Genomic DNA, 25347 nt, shown 5'->3' with positions numbered 1-25347 from the left:
GAGCATCATCCCATGCACTGAAAGGTCACTGGTTCAATTCCTAGACACAGCACATGCCCAGGTTGTGGGTTCAATCCCTGGTTGGGGTGTGTATGGGAGGCAATTGACCAATGTTTCTCTCTCACGTTTGTGGGAGACATTTTGCATGGCGTCAATTTTGTTATAATCTGCTCTGCCATCACCTGCCCCAAGGCAGGATATCTCTGCATTCTGCATTTCTTTATCTCTGTATTTTGCATTTCTTTAAGTAACCATTTACTCATCAGTCAGTCTTTACTGACCTTTTGTTCCTTTTGTAGTATTTCCTAGAACTGCTTTGGGCAAGCCTGGTGCTTGGCAACAGGTGCTTCTTGCCCTATATATTGTATGAATTACCCCTGAATAAACGAGACTTGATCAGAATCCTATCTTGTCTCCATTTCTCGTGTCTCTTGTCCCTCCTCATCCTCACTCCCCCTCTAGAGTTCTCGTTGCTCGACCTGCGGGACGGGTCAAGTGGCGCCCAACGTGGGGCTCTAGCACGGGGGATCCAGTGAAGGACGCCGTTCGAGTGGCCGGCAGAAAGGAAAGCAAAGGAAAATAAAGTAAAAGAAAAGAGGGAACGACGTGGGAACCTGCTACGTCTGCACCCCTCGGGTAAGTGAACGGCGATTATGGGTCAAGCATTGAGCCAAGATAAGATGTTCACTGAAGGACTAAAAAAGGCTATCAAGGCATGAGGAGTAAAGGTGAAAATTAAGCATTTGTGTCAGTATTTTGATTATATTAAAGAAGTTTGTCCTTGGTTTGGTACAGAGGGAATTATAGATCAAAAACGGTGGAAAATAGTTGGTAATGCTCTTAGAGATTACTATAAGACTTATGGACCAGAGAAGGTCCCGGTAACTGCTTTCTCTTATTGGTATTTAATAGATGAGATTTTATCTCAGAGACATTCTGATCCTCTCGTTGCCAATGTAGTAGAATATGGCGAGGGTATATTACAGAAAGAAAAAAAGGGGAATGAAAATGAAAGTAAAGAATGTGAAGACTTCATGTCATTCGATAGTGATAATGAGGAAGAAGAAACTGAGCTCACTCTGAATAAAATTATGCCTAAAAGCTCTATTTATCCCAGTGCTCCCCCGCTGGCGTGTCCAGTCCTTGACCCTAGAAAAGAACTTAGAGATAAAATTGAACACCTCAAAGAACAAATAAAACTGGAAAAAGAGCACCAAGATCTCATAGCCCAATTAGAAGGACTAAAAGTAGGAAAATCTAAAAAGGAGAGTGAAATAAGATGAGAAGTCCTCGGTAATCAAAAGCCACCCATGAGGGGAGCTGTCCCAAAGATCCCTCCCCGCTTGCAACTTGCCCAGTAACAGAAACAGTGGACGCGCAAGGAAGGACAGGCTTGGCGCCACCATAGTGGGTTTGATTTTAAATTAATAAAGGAGTTAAAGACCGCTGTAGCACAATACGGAGCCACAGCCCCATATACTACGGCAGTTTTACAATCAGTAGCCGAGAATTGGCTTACACCTGGGGATTGGCAGACGCTAGCCCGAGTGACACTTGTTGGAGGAGACTATCTCCTATGGAAATCAGAATATGTAGAAAACTGCAGGGACATTGCTAAACGCAACGCGCAGGCTGATCTACCAGGCCAAGGGCTGGGAAAAAATAATATGGGTATAACAGAACCCATAGAGCCCTCCCCAAAGACACTCCTGTGACCCATGCAGAAAAGATCATGTGGCTTTCTGAGGAGCCGGTGTGGGTTGATCAATGGCCTCTAACAGCAGAAAAACTGATGGCTGCACAACAGCTGGTACAGGAGCAGCTTGATGCTAGCCACATTGCCCCTAGTAACTCCCCTTGGAACACTCCTATTTTTGTCATTAAAAAGAAATCTGGTAAATGGCGGCTATTGCAAGACTTAAGAGCTGTAAATAAAACTATGGCACTAATGGGAGCCTTACAGCCAGGACTTCCCTCACCTGTTGCCATACCTTTGGGTTATTTCAAAGTCATTGTTGATCTAAAGGATTGTTTTTTCACGATTCCTCTGCATCCAGATGATCAGAGGCGATTTGCATTCAGCTTACCAGCTATAAATTTCAAAGCGCCTATGAAAAGATTCCAATGGCCTATTCTGCCGCAGGGAATGGCTAATAGCCCTACCCTATGCCAATCCTTTGTGGCCTCAGCCTTACACTTAGTTAGAGACAATTGGCCAAATATGTACATTATACATTACATGGATGATATCCTCATAGCCGGAAAAGAAGGGAGCAAGGTTTTGAAATGCTATGAGATGATGCACGTTGCCTTACGAGACAAAGGCCTGGAAATAGCCCCTGACAAGGTCCAACTCGCAGACCCTTATACATATCTTGGTTTTCAAATGCGAGGGTCCCTAATTTCCTGTCAAAAATTAGAACTAAAATTAGACAAGCTTAAAACCCTAAATGATTTCCAAAAATTGCTAGGGGACATTAATTGGCTTATGCCCTATTTAAAAATCAGTAAAGGAGAACTTAAACCCCTGTATGATATATTGCAGGGAGATGCCAACCCTACATCTCCCCGTGAACTTACCTTGGAAGGAAAACAGGCTATATGCAAAGTTGAACAGGCTATCCATGCTCAAGCAACCATCTTTATGGATTAAATCTTAAATATGTACATGTTATCATAGATACCTTTAGTGGATTCACTTATGCTTCCCTCCAAACTGGTGAAGCCACAAAACATGTGATCAGTCACATGCTAACCACATTTACAGTTCTGGGATGCCCACAGCAATTGAAAACCGATAACGGCCCAGGCTATACAAGTTCAGCCTTCTCCCAATTTTGCAAACGCCTCAATATTCAACACATAACAGGTATACCTTACAACCCTCAGGGCCAAGGGATTGTAAAGAGAGCACATCTGTCTTTAAAGATCACCATTAATAAAATAAAAAAGGGGGAATGGGGAATGGTACCCCATGAGGGAGTCACCCAGAAATATTCTCTCTCATGCCTTATTTATCCTCAATTTTTTAAATTTGGACACTGATGGGCAATCTGCTGCTAATTGCTTTTGGCATACAGAAACCCAAAAACAATTTGCCTCAGTGTTGTGGAAAGATCCGCTAACCAACTCTTGGCATGGCCCAGACCCAGTCCTCATCTGGGGCCGAGGTTCTGTATGCATTTACTCTAAGAAAATGAAATCTGCCAGGTGGCTACCAGAGTGTCTGGTTAAACAGATTGATCAAGTTAAAGGAATAACAGATAACTCCAGGGATGAAAATTCGCCCTGAGAGGCTTTTCCTGTTTTTTCTTTTCAGGAATGGACCGGAAGGCTGAAATCTTACTGCTAGGGATACTACTGCATCTTTGCCTGCTTGTGGAAGGAGGTTTGGGGCCTCCTCCACACCCTGACGAGCTCCTGAGGACCTTATTTGGCCCCCCATGCGACTGCCTTGCAGGAATGCTGCTGAACTTTTCTGTAACCCCCTTTGGAGCGGGCTAAATGGGGTGTATCTTCTCCCTCTGTTGGGCTCCTTACTTGGCCTTTTACTGATTGTGTCACTAAGACCCTTCCTCTTCAATAAAGTGATGGCTTTCATCAAGCAGCAGATAGATGCCATTAAGATGCAATCTATACAGGTCCACCACTATCATAGACTTAAAATGGCTGACAGAGAAACTCACTCTAGCTGTGAGTCAATAAGCTCAAAAACCTCGTCACCTTGGTGCGCTGGGCTGGTTAGCCAGAGACGGGCAACTGGAATTCACATGCGTCGCCAACCACCACCTAAGACAGGAACAAGGCCTTATGCTGCCTTGCTTTCCAATGACGGGTAAGGACAGGTTGGCACCGTGTGCAAGTTTCCTGACCTAAGACAGGCACAGTCCCCTCAAGGTATTATTTCGGCCTTAAAAAATTAAAGAAAAGGGGGACCTGTGGGAGACATTTTGCATGGCGTCAATTTTGTTATAAACTGCTCTGCCATCACCTGCCCCAAGGCAGGATATCTCTGCATTCTGCATTTCTTTATCTCTGTATTTTGCATTTCTTTAAGTAACCATTTACTCATCAGCCAGTCTTTACTGACCTTTTGTTTCTTTTGTAGTATTTCCTAGAATTGCTTCGGGCAAGCCTGGTGCTTGGCAACAGGTGCTTGGCAACAGGTGCTTCTTGCCCTATATTTTGTATGAATTACCCCTGAATAAATGAGACTTGATCAGAATCCTGTCTTGTCTCCACTTCTCGTGTCTCTTGTCCCTCCTCATCCTCACTCCCCCTCTAGAGTCCTCGTTGCTCGACCTGCGGGACGGGTCACACGTTGATATTTTTCTCTCTTTATCCCTTTTCTTCCCTCTCCCTTTTTCTCTTTCTAAAATCAATAAAAATGTATATTTTTTAAAAAGAGAGAAAGGATGAGAAAAAAGGTGGAGGAGTGCATGGACATTACACAAACCATTCCCAGGACCAAATTGGAATTACAACTAAAATAAAGACAAATCATAAGGGAAAAGCCAAATGAAAATCAGCTGAAGAGAATCAGCATAACCAGGGACAGAAAGAGAATACTAAATTGAGCCTGGTAGGGACTATGAAGGAGCATGAGGGTGGTCTAGGAGCCCATGGACAGCAGCAAAGGGCTGTATTAGTTGTGAGTCCTTCCTGCTGATAAATCAGCCATAGCCACTCATCTTGGGCTCCAGGAGAGGAAGGATAAACAGGACTGGAGCTATGTGAAAAAAAATCGAGGAATCTTGGCTCAGGAGAGAGCTGAAGAGGAGGAAACAGGGAGTTTTGTGCTGAATCACTGTGTTACAAGACAGTAGCAATATTACTCAAAGAGCCCCTTCCCAGAGCCCCAGGGAGAAGCAACTGTCCATCCCTCCGGAATTCAATACCACCGGGGCAGCCCAGAGAAATGCAAATTGAGGCTCATTAACATTTAGAGACTGATAGCAAGCAAGTGCTCCACCCACTAGAAAATCCTCTTACACCTGAGAGAATTTTTATTTAGCTGAGGGCTATAAATTGAGATTCATCAAGTAACTGAGACTAATAGCCTCCAGGAAAAAACATAGAGGCTAAATAAACCTTTTCTTGGCTTATAAATCTACCCAGGAAATTAAGACTTGACAGTGGTGTTTAACCTGGGTTCTTCCACACTCATCCAAACTTAGTAGAGGGAGCCACAACCAGAGGAACACCAACACTCACAGGAAAAATTAGGCAGGCTCTAAAATCCACTGAAAGAATCAACATGGTGAAATGAATAAAAAAATCCCAAATGAAAGAACAAGGGAATTCTACCAGAGAAAAAATAAATGAAAGGGAATTAAGCAAGATATCAGAGATAGAGTTCAGAGTAATCACGAGGAAGCTCAGCAGCATGAGTAAGGAACTCAACAGAATGATTAAAAATATAGAAACATTGAAAACTAACCAATTGGAAATGAAGAATGACATAGCAGAAATAACACATTGGAAGGAATAACTAGCAGAGTAGAGGAAGCCGAAGATCGGATCAGTGAATTAGAAGATAGGGTAGAAAAAAATCACCTAATCAGAGAACCAAAAAGAAAAAACAATTAAAAAACAGGAAGAAAGCCTAAAAACCTGTGGGACAATATGAAATATAACAAAAATCCTCATCATAAGAGTTCCAGAAGAAGAAAATAAGCAAAGGTTAGAGAATATATTTGAAGAAATAGTAATAGAAAACTTCCCTAAATTGATGAAGGAAAAAGGCATACAAGTACAAGAAGGGTAGAGAGCTCTAAGTAAGAACAACCCAAAAAGACTCACACCAAGACACATGATAATTAAATGCCACAAATCAAAGCCAGAGAGAACCCTAAAGGCAGAAAGAGAAGAATAACACGTTACATACAAAGGAACCCCCCATATGGCTATCAGCTGACTTCTCAATAGAAACACTACAGGCCAGAAGGGAATGGCATGAAGTAATCAAGGTAATAAAAAAGAAGGATCTGAATCCAAGACGACTCTATCCAGAAAGGTAATCATTCAAAATAAAAGGTGAAATAGAGTTTCTCAGAACAAAAAAGGATAAGTGAGCATATTAACACCAAACCAGCACTGCAAGAAATTATAAAAGGACTGCTGTAATAATAGAAGAAATAGGAAGATAAATATAACCATAATAAACAAAAATGGCAATAAATAAGTACATATCAATAATGAATATGTATTGTTTACCAGAGACCCACCTCACAACAGAATACTCATATAGAATGAAAGTAAAAGGATGGAAACAAAAACAAAACTTTCCAAGCAAACAGAAATAAAAAAAGAGCTGGAGTATCAAAGCAATACTCACATCCAGTAAAATAGACTTCAAAATGAAAGCCAAAGCTAAAGACAAAGAAGGTCTCTACATAATATTGAAAAAAATCCCTCCAACATGAGTATATAATCTTTGTAAACATATATGCACTAAACATAAGAGTACCAAAACACATTTTAAAACCTCTGGAGGACTTAAAAAAAAAAATCAACTGAAATACAACCATAGCAGGAGACTTCAACATCCCCACTGACATCACTGGATAGATCCTCTAAACAAAAAGTTAACAAGGAAACAGAGATTCTAAATGATGCACTAGATCAAATGGATTTAATAGATAACTACAGAGAATTATACCTCAAAACTGCAGAGTTCACATTCTTCTCAAGTGCACATAGGACATTTTCAAAGATAGATCACATGTTAGGAAACAAACTAAGTCTCTACAAGTTCAATAAGACTGAAATCATATCAAGCATCTCAGATCACAATGGAATGAAACAAGAAATCAATTACAACAAAAACATGCAAAAACATTCAGGCACTTGGAAGCTAAATCATGTTATTAAACAATAAATTAGTTACCAAGAAGATCAAGGAAGAAATTAAAAACTTCCTGGAAACCAATAAAAATTAACACACAATACCAAATCTATGGGATGCAGCGAAAACAGTCTTGAAAGGGGATATCTAACCCTACAACTTAAAGAACTAGAAAATAAACAAAAATGAAACCCTAGAGCAAGTAAAAAAATCACCTAATCAGAGAACCAAAAAGGAAAAACAATTAAAAAACAAATTAGAAATAGTAAAAGCCAGAGCAGAAATAAATGACATAGACACTAAAAAAAATTTTAAGAGATCAATGAAACAAAGAGTTGATTCTTTGAAAAGATGAACAAGATTGATAGACCCCTAGCCAGACTCACCAAGGAACAAAAACAGAAGAACCAAATAAACAAAATCAGAAATGAAAAGAGGAGAAGTAACAACTGACCCTACAGAAATAACAAGGGTCATTAAAAAATACTATGAACAATTAGGCCAACAAATTAGACACTCTACGCAAAATGGACAAATATCTACAAACACACTCTGTCCCAAAACTGAACCAGGAAGAGATAAAAAACTTGAACAGACCAATAACAAGAAAGGAAATTGAAAATATAATCAAGACATTCTTAGCAAACCAAAGCTCAGACCTAGATGGCTTCATGGGGAAGTTTTACTGAACACTCAAAGGAGAACCAACACCTATTCTTCTCAAACTATTCAATAAAATCAAATAAGATAGAAAACTTCCAAAATAGTTTTATGAGGCCAGCATAATTCTAATTCCAAAACCAGATAAAGATACTACAAAGAAGGAAAACTACAGGCCAATATTACTGATGAAATAGATGCTAAAATCCTGAACAAAATACTAGCAAAGTGGATTCAGCAATATATTAAAAAACTTGCTCATTATGACCAAATGTGATTCATCTCAGGAATGCAAGGATGGTACAATATTCACAAATCAATAAATATGATACACCACATCAACAAAATGAAAGATAAAAACCATATGATCATATCAATAGATGCTGAAAAAGCATTTGAAAAAATCCAGCACCCATTTCTGATAGAAAAGCTCAGCAATGTGGGAATAGAGGGACCATATCTCAACATAATAAAGGCCGTATATGAAAAGCCTATAGGCAACATCATAATCAATGGACAAAAACTATACCTATTTCCCTTAGCAACAGGAACAAGACAGGGATGCCCACTTTCACCACTCTTATTTAACATAGTTCTGGAAGTCTGAGCCACAGTAATTGGACATGAAGAAAAAATCAAAAGGATCCAAATTAGAAGGAGGAAGTAAAACTGTCATTATTTACAAATGACATGATATTGTACATAGAAAACCCTAAAGACTCCATCAAAAATCTACCAGAATTAATAAATGAATTTGGCAAAGTAGCAGGATACAAAATTAATATCAAGAAATCAAGAGCATTTTTATACAACAACAATGAACTGACAGAAAGAGAAACTGAAGAAGCAATCCTAATTACCATTGCAGCACAAAACCTAAGATACCTAGAAATAAACTTAATGAAAGAAGTAAAGAACCTGTTCTCAGAAAACTACAGGATATTGATACAAGAAATAGAGGAAGATATAAAAAAGCGGAAGCACATTCCTTATTCATGGATTGGAAGAATTAACATCATTAAAATGTTCATACTACCCAAAGCAATCTATAGATTCAATGCAATTCCCATTAAATTATCAATGACATATTTCATGGAACTAGAACAAATCCTCCCAAAGTTTATAAGGAAGTAAAAAAGACCCCAAGTAGCTACAGCAATTTTAAAAAAGTAAACAAAGTAGGAGGAATAACAATACCCGATATCAGGTTATACCATAAAACCATAGTAATCAAAACAGTCTGGTACTGGCACAAGAACAGACATATAGATCAATGGAACAGAACAGAGAACTCAGAAATTACCCAAGTCATTATGCTCAATTAATATTTGACAAAGGCAGCAAGAGCATACAGAGAAGCAAAGACAGCTTCTCCAATAAATACTTTGGGAAAATTGGACAGCTACATCAAAAAAATGAAGCTAGAACACCAACTTACACCATACACAAGAATGAACTTAAAATGGGTAAAAGGCTAAAATGTTACTAGGAAATCCATGAAAATCCTAGAAGAAAATGTAGGCAACAAAATTTTGAACATCACACTCAGCAGAATTTTTACTGATACATCACCTAAGGCAACAGAAACAAAGAAAAAAATGAACACATGGGACTACATAAAACTCAAAGCTTCTGCACAGCGAAAGAAACAAGCATTAAAATGAAAAGGGAACCCACTATATGGAAGAGAATAATTGCCAACAATCAGATAAGGGGCTAATTTCCAAAATATATACAGTACTCAAAAGACTGAGCAAAGGAAGACAAAGAATCCAATTATAAAATGGGGAGACAATCTAAATAGACACCTTTTTTAAAAGGACATGCAAATGGCCAAGAGACATGAAAAAAATGCTCAATGTCACTAATCATCAGAGAGGTGCAAATTAAAACTATGAGGTATCATCACCTCACACCTGCCAGAATGGCTGCCATCAACAAATCATCAAATGACAAGTGTTGGCAAGGGTGTGGAGGAAAGGGGACTCTAGTACACTGCTGCTGGGTATGCAGACTGGTGCAGCCACTATGGAAAACAATATGGTGTTTCCTCAAAAAATTAAAAATTGAACTACCATTTGATCCAGTGATCCCACTTCCAGGAATATACCCTAAGAAGCCTAAAACACAATCAGAAAGAATATATGTACCCCTATGTTCATAGCAGCACTATTTACAATAGCTAAGATCTGGAAACAGTCCAAACGTCATCATAATGAAGTACTATGCAGCTGTAAGAAAGAAAGAGATCTTATCCTTTGAGATAACATGGAGGCACCTGGAAAGTATTATCCTAAGCGAAATAAGCCAAGCAGAGAAAGACAAGTTTCATATAATCGCACTGATTTGTGGAATATAATGGAACATAACAATCTGAAAAATAGGGTAGTCCCAGACACATGGAAGTGGGGTACAGACTGACAATTTCCAGAAGAGGGGGTGAGGTGGGAGATAAACCACAGAACTTATATGCATGTAAGCATAACCAATGGACATGGACAACAAAGCTGGGGACAGGACAAGGAGGGAGGGGGAGGAGGGTGTCAATGGGGGAAAAAGGAGAAACATTTGTAACAAAAATAATTAAATTGATTAATTAAACTATAGTAAATCCCCCCAAATAAATAAATAAATGAATAAATAAAATAAAACAAAATAGTATAAAGAATATATGTACCCCTATGTTCATATCAGCACTATTTACAATTGCTAAGATCTGGAAACAGCCAAAGTGTCCATCAATAGATGAGTGAATAAAAAACTGTGGAATGCTGTGTAGCTGTGAGAAAGAATGATCTCTTATTTTTTGAGATGACATGGAGAGACCTGGAAAGTATTATGCTAAGCAAAATAAACCAGTCAGAGAAAGACAAGTATCACATGATCGCACTTATTTGTGGAATATAATGAACAAAATAAGGTGATGAACAAAATAGAAGTAGGGTACAGACTGACAAACCTCGAAAGATTGGGATGGGGGAAGGGAAGAGATAAATCAAAGAACTTAAGTGCATGTATGCATAACCTGTGGACATAGACAACAACGCTGGGAGAGGGGTTGGAAGGAGGGTATCAATGTGGGGAGAAGGAGAAACATCTATAAAAAATAAATTAATAAAATAAAAGAGAGAGAGAGAAAGAACATTTACCTGTTTAGTTTAGTGACTTCCTCTCCCTCACCAGATGCACCAGGATTCATTTCCCTCTGACCTCATTTCAAACAAATTTGCCTGGAGAACTGAATAAAGGACTACACACCTAATGCTACGGCACCAATTCTGGGTTAAATTTAAGATGTTGTTTTACTATTTATCTTCACTGTTTATAATTAATTGGAAAAAATGTCACCCTTATAGTGCCTTTATTCTTGTTTTATATATTTTTTCCTGATGATATTAAAAATGTTGAAATAAAAGTTTCAGGTTTTTCTGAAGGAAAGAAAGAATGACAATTTTCAATCACTGTGCTGCTTATCACAAAGGCCATTCAATTTGCCTGATGGCTTCATTGACTGGTGTCAGGATAATGCCAAGTGTTTTGATAGCTTAATGCCATGATAGAGCTAGAGAAAACACTGCTTTTCACATACTTTCCAAAAACAGTAGCTATTAATTGTCTTCTCAACCATAAACTGATCAAGCTGGAGAAAATAAAAAATGTGACATCTACAATTTAGAAAGCTACTTCCCTCAGATGTCTAGTTATTAATTCACAGTATACATGTTGGACTTAGGGATATTTACCAACTTCTGATTTACTGAATGTTTACTTAGAACATGTCAGTGAAGTAAAGGTCTAAAGAGGTTTGAGACTGACTGGGTTTTACTTCCTTATTATAACTTAATGTGTTTCTCCACTCTGATATAGTTATTAAAATTAAAACAAGAATTATTAATTAATTCTTAACAATAACTTTACATAACCATATCTAGTTTTCTTCAACCAATATTTATTGGTGTTCAAGTCATGCCAGTGAAGGGAAGCAGAATTTGCCACCCGAAAATACACCTTTTGGCATATTGATTTTTTAAAATATGTTTTTTATTTTTTCATTTAATTATTTTAATAATGTTTACTTATTTATTTTTGTTATAGATGTTTCTCCTCCTCCCACTGACACCCTGCTCCCAATCCCAGCCTTATTGTCTATTTTCTTGTTTATGCATACATGCCTATAAGTTCTGTGATTTATCTCTTCCTCCCCCGACATCCACCTCTTCTGAGTTTAGTCACTCTGTACCCCACTACCATATCTCCATGTCTGTTTTGCTCCTCAGCTTGTTTTGTTCATTATATTCCACAAATACGTAAGATCATGTGACATTTGTCTTTCTCTGATTGGCTTGTTTCACTTAAGATAATATTCTCCAGGTCCCTCCATGGTGCCTTAAAGGATAAGAGATCTTTCTTTCTTACAGTTGCATAGTATTTCATTGCATATATGTACCACACTTTTTTAACCACTCATTTATTCACTGACACTTGGGCTGTTTCCAGATCTTAACTATTGTAAACAGTGCTAATATGAACATAGGGGTACATGTATTCTTTCTGAACAGTGTTTCAGGCATCTTAGGGTATATTCCTAGAAGTGGGACCACTGGATCAAATGGCAGTTCAATTTTTAATTTTTTGAGGTAAGACCATAGTGTTTTCCACAGTGGCTGCACCAGTCTGCATTCCCACCATCAGCGTGCTAGAGTCCCATTTTCTCCACACCCTCCTCAGCACTTGTTGTTTGAGGATTTCTTGATGGCAGCACTCTGGCAGGTGTGAGGTGATACCTCATAGCTGTTTTCATTTGCGTCTCTCTAATGATTAGTGATATTGAGCATCTTTTCATATGCCTCTTGGACATTTGTATGTTCTGTTAGGAGAGGTGTCTCTTTAAGTCCTCTGCCCATTTTTAAATTGGGTTCTTTGTCTTCCTTTTGTTGAGTTGTATGAGTGCTGTATATATTTTGGATATTAGCCCCATATCAGATGTATCATTAGTAGTTATTCTCTCCCATATTATTTTTTTTTTGCTGTGAAGAAGCTTTTTAATTTGATGTAGTTCCATGTGTTTTCTTTCTTTCTTTCTTTCTTTCCTCCTTTCCTTTCTTTCCTTCCTTCCTTCCTTCCTTCCTTCCTTCCTTCCTTCCTTCCTTCCTTCCTTCCTTCCTTCCTTCCTTCCTTCCTTCTTTCCTTTCTTTCTTTCTTTCTTTCTTTCTTTCTTTCTTTCTTTCTTTCTTTCTTTCTTTCTTTCTTCTTCTTTCTTTTTATTGCATTAGGCATTGTATCAGTGAAAATTCTACTGCATGTGATGTCTGAAATTTTATTGCCCGCATTTTCTTCTAGGATTTTTATGAATTCACAAGTAACATTTAAGTCTTTTATCTATTTTGGGTTTATTCCTGTATATGGTGTAAGTTGGTGGTCTAGCTTTATTGTTTTGCATGCAGCTGTCCAATTTTCCCAAAAGTATTTATTGAAGAGGCTGCCTTTGCTCCACTGTATGCAGTTGCCACCTTTGTCAAATATTAATTGAGCATAATGACTTGGGTCAATTTCTGGGTTCTCTGTTCTTTCATTGATCTATATGCCTATTCTTGTGCCAGTACCAGACTGTTTATTTACTATGGCTTTGTAGTATAACCTGATATTGTGATCCCTCCTACTTTGTGCTCCTTTTTCAAGATTACTGTAGGTATTCTGGGTCTTTTTGGTTCCATATAAACTTTTGCAGTATTTGTTCTAGTTCTGTGAAGTATGTTGTTGGTATTTTTTATGGGGATTGCATTGAATCTATAGATTGCTTTGTGTAGTATGGACATTTTAATGACGTTAATGCTTCCAATTCACGAACAAGGTATATCCTTCCACTTTTTTATATCTTCCTTTATTGCTTTTTTCAATATCCTGTAGTTTTCTGCAAATATATCCTTTAATTCTTTGGTTAAGTTTATTCCTAGGTATCTTAATTTTTTTGCTGCTCTTGTAAATGGGATTGCTTTTCTAGTTTCTTTTTTCAGTGAGTTCATTGTTGGTGTACAAGAATGCTGTTGCATTCTTGACATTAATATTGTATCCTGCTACTTTGCCAAGTTAATTAAGTCTAGTAAATTTTTGATGGAGTATCTAGGGTTTTCTATGTACAATATCATGCCATCTTCAAATAATGAGAGTTTCACTTCCTCCCTTCCAGTTTGGATTCCTTTTATTTATTTTTTCATACCTAAAAGCTGTGGCTAAGACTTCTAGTACTATGTTAAATAAGAGTGGCAAGAGTGGGCATCCCTGTCTAGTTCCTGTTCTTAAGGGAAATGCTTGGAGTTTTTGCCCATTGATTATATGTTAGCTGTAGGTTTTTCATACATGGCCTTTATTATGTCAATATATGATCCCTCTATTTCCACATTACTGAGCGTTTTTATAAGAAATTGTTGCTGGATTTTGTCAGATGTTTTTTCTGCATCTATTGATATGATCACATGGTTTTTATCTTTCATTTTGTTTATGTGGTGTATCACATTTATTGATTTGTGGATATTGTACCATTCTTGTATCTCTGGGATAAATCTCACTGACTTGGCCATGATGAATAATTTTCTTGATGTAATTGCTGGATCCAATTTGCTATATTTTGGTAAGAATTTTGGCATCTGTGTTCATCAGAGATATTAGCCTCTAGTTATCTTTCTTTGTAGTATCTTTATCTGGTCCTAGAATTAGAATTATGTTGGCTCAGAAAATGAGTTTGGAAGTTTTCCATCTTCTTGAATTTTTGTAATAGTTCAAAGAGAATGGGTGTTAGATCTTTGAATGTTTGGCAAAACTCCCCCGTGAAACTATCTGGGCCCTGGCTTTTGTTTGCTGAGGGTTTCCTGATTACATTTTCAATTTCCTTAGTTATTATTAGTCTATTCAAGCTTTCTATCTCTTCTCAGTTCAGTTTTGGGAAAGAGCGTGTTTCTAGAAATTTGTCCATTTCACCTAGATTGTCCAATTTATTTGTGTATAATTTTCATAGTATGTTTTAATGATCCCTGTATTTCTGTGGTGCCAGTTGTTACCTCTTCTCTTTCGTTTCTTATTTTGTGTATTTGATTCTTCTTTTTTTTATTTATTTTTTTAGTGAGTCTGGCTAAGGGTCCATCAATCTTGTTTATCTTTTAAAGAATCTGCTCTTTGTTTCATTGATATTATGAATTTATTTTTAGTTTCTATGTCATTTATTTCTGCTCTGACCTTTACTATTTCTCTTTCTACTTGCTCTAAGTTTTTCTTTTTATTTACTTTCTAGTTCTTTAATTATAAGGTTAGAAAGTCAATTATGAACTTTTCTTCTTTTTTTGAGGTAGGCCTGTAGTGCTATGAACTTCCCTCTCAGGTCTGCTTTCACTGTGTCCCATAGATTTTGTGCTGTTGTGTGTTTATTTTCATTGGTTTCCAGAAAGTTTTTAATTTTTTTCTTGTTCTCCTTGGTAACCCATTCATTGTTTATTAACATGCTATTCAGCCTCCATGTGTTTGAATGTTTTTGCTGTATTGATTTCTAGTTTCATTGCATTGTGATCTGAGAAGATGATTGATATGATTTTGGTCTTCTTGAATTTGTAAAGACTTACTTTGTGTCCTAATCTGTCGTCTACCTTTGAGAATGTCCCATGTGCACTTGAGCAGAATGTGTATTCTGAAGCTTTGGAGTGAAATGTTCTGTAAATATCAATTAAGTTCAGCTGATCTCATTTATTCTTTAAGGACTCTGTGTCCTTGTTTGTTTTTTGTCTAGAAGATCTGTCCAGTGGTATCAATGGGAAGTTAAAGTCACCCAGTATGATTGTATTGTTATTGATCTCTCCTTTTAAGTCCTCAAAATTTTTTAAAATATATTTTGGTGCTCCTGTGTTTGGTGCATATATGTTTCCCAGGGTTATATCCTCTTGTTGGATTGTTGCTTTTAATATTATGTAGTGACCTTCTTTGTCTCTTATTATGGCCCTCATTTTGAAGTCTATCTTATCATATATGAGTATTGCTACACTAGCTTTTTCTTTCATTTCCACTTGCCCGAAATATTTTTTCCATTCCTTCACTTTTATCTTTAGTGGGTCTTTTGTTGTGAGGTGGGTCTCTTGTAGACAGCATATGCATGGGTCGTGTTTTCTTATCCAATCGACTGCCCTATGTTTTTTTTATTGGGACATTTAAGGCATTTACATTTAAGGTTATTATTGATAGATACTTATTAGTTGCCATATTTATTTTATGCCTGTGTCCCCCCACCCCTCTTTATTTCTTATTTTTACAGCAGTCCCTTTAGCATTTTTTGCAGTGCTGATTTGGTTTTGATAAATTTCTTTAGCTTCTTTTTTGTCCATGAAGCTCTTTATTTCACCTTCAAGTTTGAATAATAGCCTTGCTGGATAGAGTAATTTTGGATTCAGACCTTTTTCATTCATTATTTTGTATACTTCATAACTTTTTGTCTCCCTCTTGCTTCCTTTAAGATTCTTTCTTTGTCTTTAATATTTGCCATTTTAATTGTGATGTGTCTGGCTGTGGATCGTTTTGGGTTTATCTTGCTTGGGACTCTCTGTGTTTCCTGGACTTTTATGACTTTTTCCTTCACCAAGTTAGGGAAATTTTCTGTCATTATTTCTTCATACAGGTTCTCTATTCCTTTCTCTGATTTTTCTTTCTGGTACTCGTATCATGCAAATGTTTTATGTTTTTTGTTGTCTCAAAGCTTCCTTAAACTTTCCTCTTGTTTTTGAATTTTTTTTCCCATTTGCTGCTCTATTTGGGCACTTTTTTTTTCTATGTTGTTTTCTAACTCACTTATTCAGTCTTCAGCCTTTTCTAATCTACTATTGAGTTCTTCTGAGGTATTTTTCATATTAGCTATGTCATTCTTTATTTCCTCTTGATTTTTATTCAAAGCTTCTACCTTTTTTTTTTTAAGTTGATATAGTTCCCACTGAGCTCTTTATAATTCTCATTAAGTTGCTTGCAGTTCTCACTGAATTGTTTGAGCACCCTTAAAATCATTGCTTTGAATTCTTTATCTGACAAATTGCTTTCTTCCATTTCATGTAGTTATTTTTTCTGGTGATTCCTTCTTTTCTTTCATTTGGGTATTGTTTCTTTGTGTCCTCATTTTTGCCATCTAGTAATTCTAGACCCAGTGAGGGATGTTGAGATGTGTAGGAAGGTCAATGTGTATCAAATAAGGCTGCTGTGCCTCCCAGATTGTTCTGGTGCATGGTGCCTCTTGTCTGCTGTGGGTCTTAGAGGACTGACTACTGGCAGCTGGTACTGCTCTGTCCTAGTTAGCCCTGCTGCTGGGGAGATGGGCCCTGCCAGAGCCACAGGCAGCTCGGTCACAGGGGCCCCATTGGAGCTGAGGGCCCCACCGGTGCTGTGTGCAGCTGTATTGCCTGGCCACACTGGAGCTGCGGACAGCTGTAGCAGCAGGACCCTCTGGCACCGTGGGCCCCCCTGATGCCACAGGCTGCTGTATCATGGGCCCCACTGGAGCCTCGGGCCCTGCTGGTGCCATAGGCAGCTATATCATATGGGCCTTACTGGGGCTATGGGTCCTGTTGCTGGTGGCTGGGGAGCACTGCTCCCTGACAGGGCTCGGCTCCTGCTCATCCTCTGCTGATGCTGTTGGGGATGGGTCTCAGCTGCCGATTTGTGCTGCTGCTGCCTGGGGATGGATGTCTGCCCCTGAGTTTCTGTTATTGGGGGTGTGTCTCGGCATTGATCAGCCTGCTGCTGTCGAGGATGGTCTGGACTCCCAGCTGCTTGCAGCTTTGGCAGTGGGCACCTTGATAGCACCGCTATCGTGCATTGGTCAGTGTTGACTGGTCCAATGGTCTGAGTTGCACCGGTAGGCTCAGGTCTCTAGCTGCTCCCACTGCCTCCTTCTAGAAAAGACCAGGGATCTTCCAAAATTGTGAGGCATCCTGGCCCTTGTGCAGGAAGAATTACCCTGATGAGCCGCTTACTGCTCTCTATCTACAGCACAGGAACCCTCTGCCCCAAGTTTCTGGACGGCTTGAGGTTGCTCGTCCACACTCACGTCCACTCACACTCTCTCTCCCACCTGCTTACACTCTCACACACTCACCCTTGCTCTGGTCTTGCCCACCACCATCGTTATCTTGTTTTTATTAATTTTTAGATAGAGAGGAAGAGAGAGGGAGAGAGAGAGAGAGAATCATCCATGAGAGAGAAACATTGATCCGCTGCCTCCTGCATGCTCCCTACTGAGGATCAAGCCTGCAATCTGGGCTGATTATCTTTGTAAGAAATCCTAAAAAAATTGTAGTGGGGCAAAATTGTAGTGGGGCAATTATAAACAAACATTTCCAGACCTCAGTTAAAATTCTGGCTGTGCCACTATAAGTCAGATGACTATAGACAAGTTACTTAATCTCTCTAGTCTTATTCCTTCACTATCTAAAAAGAGGGTGTGCATGCCAACATCATAGATTTCTTTTTTAATTTAAATAGAACAGTATACATGCAACACTTATGGTAGATTCTGGCAAATCATAATGGCTCAAAATTATAGCCATAATTATTTCAACAAATGAAATTCAAAATTGTTTTATAATACTGTATTTTCAATTCAACTCCTGTTCAGAATTGTAATACAAAGGACACATCAAAGTAAAACTTCGTATCGGATTATTTTGTAAATTCATGTATACTTTTTATTAGTAAGTAAATTACTAGGGACACATGTTCATCCACATAGACTACTAATGTTTAGTATAATCCATTTGACTTCATGAGGTTTTGTTAAAAATTTTAAAAATAAGTAAAATATTGATAAGTAAATTAGGTAAGATTCCAATAAATGTTTGTGAAATTCTGGAGGCACCTCCAAGGAATTCCAGTTTCCTCTGGAAGAAAATTTAAGAAAAAAAAAACATGAATGTAATAAACCTCAGTTCTTTGTACTGGTAGCAGCCTATCACTAAACAATTCTGTGGGAGAACCAGCTCTTTAGGTTTTCATAATGGTTGCAAAGGCCATCCAGCAGTAACCATCAGGAACTTTGAAAAGATACAAGTTTATTACCCAAGACCTGATAGCACACTTGAGGCCAGGCAGTGAGTTCTTGGGGAGAGACAGAAAGAAAGTGCTGGCAGGCCTGGGGTTTTTCTTGCACTGGATTTCAGAGTAGGGACCAAATTAAGGTTCCATAGACTTATTTTTTACTGGTGAATTTAAAATAAGAGCAGGAAATTAAGGCAGGGGATGAGAAAACAAACAAGTAGCCAAAATTATGAGTTATTAAAATCAGCTAAGATCTCCAAACAAAGGTGTCTGGGTTGGGGGTGGTCACTGGCCCTTTATTTAGTGCAAATCTGGCACTGTATTTATTTGAGGTAACATCTGCAAGGTCAGAACAGAAGACAATTACTGGAACAGGCAGTCTCCTTATGGCTGAAATTTACTTCCCAGACTAGGTGCTGATGTGCCTGATGAACACATCCTGTGCAGGCAGAATGAAAGTGTTGCAAGGACCGGATAAGTTTGATAAGACCCTGTGTCTAGGTTGTGAGCACATACCCTACAAGCAGAACCCCTTTTGTAGTTTGGAGCTGACAGCATTTTGGATTCACCCATTTGCTTTGCAGATGCCCTGAATAAAATTCTGTTCCTATGTCACTTTGGCCTCTTGCACTCCTCCCTCAGTGACCTAACAGCATCTTCACACTGGATGCTTCTGTGACTTGGATGCCTAGGCAATCAAAGCTTAAATCAGACACTTACATAACAAAACAAAACAAAACAAAACAAACATCAGGGTTTAGACTACTCCCCTTTTCCACCCTTATTTTTCAAATGCCAAACACCCAGAGGGAAGAAATGACTTGCTTTAATTGTCACAGCATATTAATATTAATAGTAAAGCTAAGACTTGTTCTTCTTTGCTTTGGAAACAGAGTAGGGTACCGAAATACCTTCTGATAATTAAGACACGCTCATTCAAGCAACACCTTCTCTGTTAATTCTAACCCAGGGATAGTTTTCTGTTGTTTAGATAAAGTGGAAGGGAGGGAGGGAGAGAGACAGAGAGAAACATTTATGTGAAAGAGACCCATACATTGGTTGCTTCCTGCACAAGTCCAACCAGAGCCCAGGATCAAATCTGCAACCTAAGTACATGCCCTTGACCGAAATCAAGTCCCAGACCCTTCAGTCCATGGACCAACACTAACTGCTGAGCCAAATTGGCCACGGGTAGCAGCAACCTCTGTGTATCTTCAACTTTGCCTTCCAGGTCTCTCCATTGCTATTGTCCCCATTTCACTTTCTCAGTAAAGCTATGGAAGAGACTAAGTAACTTGAGCAAAACCCTGTCAACATAAGAAATGTCCTAACCTGTAAGAATTTTTATAAGTTTACTTGAGCCAAATCAACAATTGCTGGGAAGCAAAACCTCAACAGATTGTAAAAATGCACCAGAAAATGGCAGTTTTGAACCTTATTTTATACATTATAATCAAAAGGTAAGGTATAAGTGGGTTGCATAAAATCTACTGGAGATATATTAAGGAGGTGAGAGAAAGCAAAGTGAGCGGTAAGGAACCTCTGGGATTTAGATAAAAAATAAAATGATTGACAGATACTTCTTTTACATATGTGGGTACAAGATAGTTAACAGTCAACAATTACAATGAGGGCATTTGTGGTCTCCACTCTGGTGCAGTGGTTGTGTTTTTTTGTTTTGTTTTTTAAAATCCTCACTGGGGACATTTTTCCATTTTTTGTTCAGATAGAGAGGGCAGGAGAGAGAGGAAGAGAGAGAGAGAAAAACATTGACGTGAAAGGGACACATCGAATGGCTGCCACCCGCACGACCCAACCAGGGCTGGGGACAAACTGCAACCAAGGTACATGCCCTTAGTGGGAACTGAAGCCGGGTCTTTCTGGACCGCAGGCTGATGCTCTAACCACTGAGACAAAACGGCCAGGGCAGTGGTTGTATTTTGAGGGGTGGGAAGGAAATCACTTTGATATTCCAAATGATGTTTATCACGTATTTTATCCTAGATGCAAAAAGACAATAGAAAGACTTAAATAAGGTGAAGATTGACCTTGATCAGGAAAAAATACTTCCCTGGGACATGACTACCTGCCAGGAACTGCTTTTAGTTAAAAAGTTTTAATTTCAGACCATCCTATTGTTATGAGAGAATATCACTGGTAGAATTTCTCTGTCACTAGTGGGAGTAGGGTTCTTACAATATCTTGAGAAAAATAATTTTCTAATGAGTGATATTTATTTGCATAGAGTTAAATCCCTCAGTTTCTGAAGTTCCATTTCCTTTAGTCCAGTCCTGGAAGAGGGGTAGCTGGCAATTAAGAGCTAGTGTCTGGAGTTTCCATTCCATGATGGAGTTGAGTCTGGCATAGCTTCAGGCATCAGGCTAGTCACAGTCCATTAGTTCATTGTGTGGAGTTCACATAGCTATGAGCCACGCAGACAAATGCAGGGAAACATTCCCCCTGCAACAGGAGAGCCAGGAATGTGGGCAAGCAAGAGAGAGAGCCAAAAGAGAGAAGAATTTTTGTTTAGGAGATAAGTATCTGAGATTCTGTACCCTTGCATTGGCCATACCTATCATAGCCAATTACCTATTTCCAGATGTGATTGACAGGGAAACACCTTCCCATATCATTCTGACCTTATTGGGCATGTGTCTATTGTCCAGTCCCTTCCCCCAGTAATCTTGAGGAGTATAGACTTGGAGAGTGTTAACTGCAGCTTCCTGGCAAAGCTGAATAAATGGCATGCTTATATTATCCAGTCTCCCCTTTGCTTATTTTCTGTTAATTAATATTCAGGTTATTATAATGGTACCGCTATTTGGTTATTTTATTTTATTTTTTATTAATTAATTTTTGTTACAGATGTTTCTCCTTTTTCCCGCACTGATTCCCCCCTCTTCCTCCCTCCCTGCCCTGTCCCCAGCTTTGTTGTTCATGTCCATTGTTTATGCATACATGCATATAAGTTCTGAGGTTCATCTCTCCCCCACCTTCCCCTCTTCTGGGGATTGTCAGTCTGTACCCCACTTCCACGTCTCTGGTACTACCCCATTCCTCAGATTGTTATGTTCATTATATTCCACAAATAAGTGAGATCATATGATACTTGTCTTTCTCTGTTTGGCTTGTTTCACTTAGGATGATACTTTCCAGGTCTCTCCATGTAGTCTCAAAGGATAAGAGATCTTTCTTTCTTACAACTGCATAGTACTCCATTGTGTATATGTACCACTGCTTTTTTATCCATTCGTCTACTGATGGACACTTGGGCAGTTTCCATATCTTAGCTATTGTAAATAGTGTTGCTGCTACAAACATGGGGGTACATATATTCTTTCTGATTGGTGTTTCAGGCTTCTTAGGGTATATTTCTTGAAGTGGGATCACTGGGTCAAATGAAAGTTCAATTTTTAATTTTCTCAGATAACACCATATAGTTTTTCATAGTGGCTGCACTAGTCTGCATTCGCACCAGCAGTGTACTAGAGTCCCCTTTTGTCCACACCCTCGCCAACACTTGTTGTTTGATGATTTGTTGATGGAGGCCATTCTGAAAGGCATGAGGTGATACCTCATTGTTATTTTCATTTGCATCTCTCTGATGATTAGTGATGTTGAGCATTTCATCATATGTCTCTTAGCCATTTGTATGTCCTGTTTGGAGAGGTATCTATTTAGTTCCTCTGCCCATTTTTTAATTGGGTTCTTTGTTTTCCTTCTGTTGAGTTGTATGAGCACTCTCTATATATTGGAAATTAACCCCTTATCTGATATATCATTGGCAATTATGCTCTCCCATACAGTGGGTTGCCTTTCAATTTTGATGGTTGTTTCTTTTCCTGTGCAGAAGCTTTTCAGTTTGATGTAGTCCCATGTGTTCATTTTTCTCCTTTGTTTCTATTGCCTTAGGTGATATATCAGTGAAAATTCTGCTGCGTATGATGTCTGAAATTTTGTTGCTTACAGTTTCTTCTAGGATTTTTATGGATTCATGAGTCACATTTAAGTCTTTTATCCATTTTGAGTTTATTCTTGTGTAGGGTGTAAGTTGATGGTCCAGTTTCATTTTTCTGCATATAGCTGTCCAATTTTCCCAACACCATTTATTAAAGCGGCTGTCCTTATTCCACTGTATGTTCTTGCCACCTTTGTCAAATATTAATTGAGCATATTGCCTTGGGTCCAATTCTGGGTTCTGTGTCCTGTTCCACTGGTCTATATGCCTGTTCTTGTGCCAGTACCAGGCTGTTTTGATTAGAGGTGCTTTGTAGTATAACCTGAAATCTGGTAATGTGATCCCTCAAACTTGGTTCTTCTTTTTCAAGATTGCTCTGGCTATTCGAGGTCTTTTTTGGTTCCATATGAATTTTTGAAGTACTTGTTCTAATGCTGTGAAGTGTGCCGTTGGTATTTTGATGGGGATAGCATTGAATCTATAGATCGGTTTTGGTAGTATGGACATTTTAATAATGTTAATTCTTCGAATCCATGAAAAGGGTATGTGCTTCCACTTTTTTGTATCTTCCTCTATTTCTTTTTTTCAATAATCTGTAGTTTTCTGTGAATAGCTCCTTTATTTCTTTGGTTAAGTTTATTCCTAGGTATCTTAATTTTTTTTTTGCCTCAGATGTGAGTTCATCATTGGTGTATAAGAATGGAATCAATTTCTTGACAATAATTTTCTATCCTGCTACTTTGCCAAATTCATTTATTGAGTCTAGTAAATTTTTAATGGAGTCTTTGGGGTTTTCTACGTATAGTATCATGCCATCTGCAAATAAAGAGAGTTTCACTTCCTCCTTTCCAATTTGAATCCCTTTTATTTTTTCTTCCTGTCTGATTGTTGTGGCTAAGACTTCCAGTACTATGTTAAATAAGAGTGGGGAAAGTGGGCATCCTTGCCTTGTTCCTGTTCTTAAGGAAAATGCTTTTAGATTTTGCCCATTGAGTATGATGTTGGCTGTAGGTCTTTCATATATGGCCCTTATTATGTCTAGAAATGATCCCTCTATTCCCACATTGCTGAGCATTTTTATTAGAAATGGATGCTGGATTTTTTTGAAGACTTTTTCAGCATCTATTGATATGATCATGTGGTTTTTATTCTTCATTTTATTTATGTGGTGTATCACATTTATTGATTTGCGAACATTGTACCGGCCTTGCATCCCTGGGATGAAGCCCACTTGGTTATGGTGGATAATTTTTTCGGTGTATTGGGGTTCCGATTTGCTAGTATTTTGTTCAGGATTTTGGCGTCTATGTTCATCAGGGATATTGGCCTGTAGTTTTCTTTCTTTGTGGTATTTTGTTTTGTTTTGTTTTGTTTTGGAATTCGAATTATGCTGGCTTCAAAAACGAGTGTGGAAGTCTTTCTTCTTCTTGAATTTTTTGAAATAATTTGAGGAGAATGGGTGTTAGTTCTTCTTTGAATGTTCGGTAAAACTACCACGTGAAGCCATCCCAGCCTGGGCTTTTGTTTGCTGAGAGAGTCTTGATTACCTCTTCAATTTCCTTAGTTGTTATTGGTCTGTTCAAGTTTTCTATCTCTTCCTGGTCCAGTTTTGGGAGACTATGTGTTTCTTGAAATTTGTCCATTTTGCTTAGATTGTCGAATTTGTTGCCATATAATTGTTCATAGTAGCTGTTAACGATGATTTGTATTTCTGTGATGTCAGTTGTTACCTCTCCTCTTTCATTCTGATTTTGTGCATTTGGGTTCTCTCTCTTTGTTTCATGGAGAGTCTAGCTAAGGGTCCATCAATCTTGTTTATCTTTTCAAACAACCAGCTCTTTGTTTCATTGATCCTTTGAATTGTTTTTTTGGAGTCTATGTTGTTTATTTCTCCTCTGATATTTACTATTTTCTTCCTTCTACTTGCTCTGGGGTTTTCTTTTTGTTTGCTCTCTAGTTATTTAAGTTGTGAGGTTAGATAGTCTATTAAAGGTTTTTCTTGTCTTTTCAGGTAGTCCTGTAGTGCTATGAACTTCCCTCTCAGAAATGCTTTCGCTGCATCTCATATATTTTGTGTTGTTGTGTGTTCATTTTCATTGGTTTCCAGGAAGATTTTAATTTCCTCTTTGATCTTCTCGGTAACCCATTCATTGTTTAATAACATGATATTTAGCCTTCATGTGTTCAAATGTCTTTGTATGTTCTCTTTGCAATTGATTTCTAGTTTCATGACATTGTGATCTGAGAAGATGATTGATATGATTTTAGTTTTCTTGAACTTGTAGAGACTTAGTTTGTGTCCTATCATGTGTCTATCTTTGAGAATGCCCAATGTGCACTTGAGAAGAATGTGAATTCTGTATTTTTGGGGTGTAATTCTCTGTAGATATATATGAAATCCATTTGGTATATTGCTTCATTTAGAGTCTCTGTTTCCTTGCTAATTTTTTATCTAGAGGATATATCCAGTGATGTCAATGGGGTATTGAAGTCCCCTGCTATGATTGTATTGCTATCAATTTCTCCTTTGAAGTCCTCCAGAAGATTTTTGATATATTTTAATGCTCCTATATTGGGTGCATATATGTTTATTAAAATTATGTCTTACAGTTGGATAGATCCTTTCAATATTAAGTAGTGGCCTTCTTTGTCTCTAGTTACGGCCTTCATTTTGAAATCTATTTTAACAGATATGAGTATGGCTACCCCAGCTTTTTTTTGCTTTCCTTTTGCTTGGAAGATTTTTTTCCATCCCTTCACTTTTAAACTATGTGTGTCTTTTGTTGTGAGGTGGGTCTCTTGTAAACAACATATAGATGAGTCATGC

The sequence above is a fragment of the Molossus molossus genome, unplaced genomic scaffold (assembly GCF_014108415.1).
Source record: "Molossus molossus isolate mMolMol1 unplaced genomic scaffold, mMolMol1.p scaffold_m16_p_17, whole genome shotgun sequence".
NCBI classification, from domain to species: domain Eukaryota; kingdom Metazoa; phylum Chordata; class Mammalia; order Chiroptera; family Molossidae; genus Molossus; species Molossus molossus.
The sequence above is the reverse complement of the archived record's forward strand: the minus strand, read 5'-3'. Positions refer to the sequence as shown.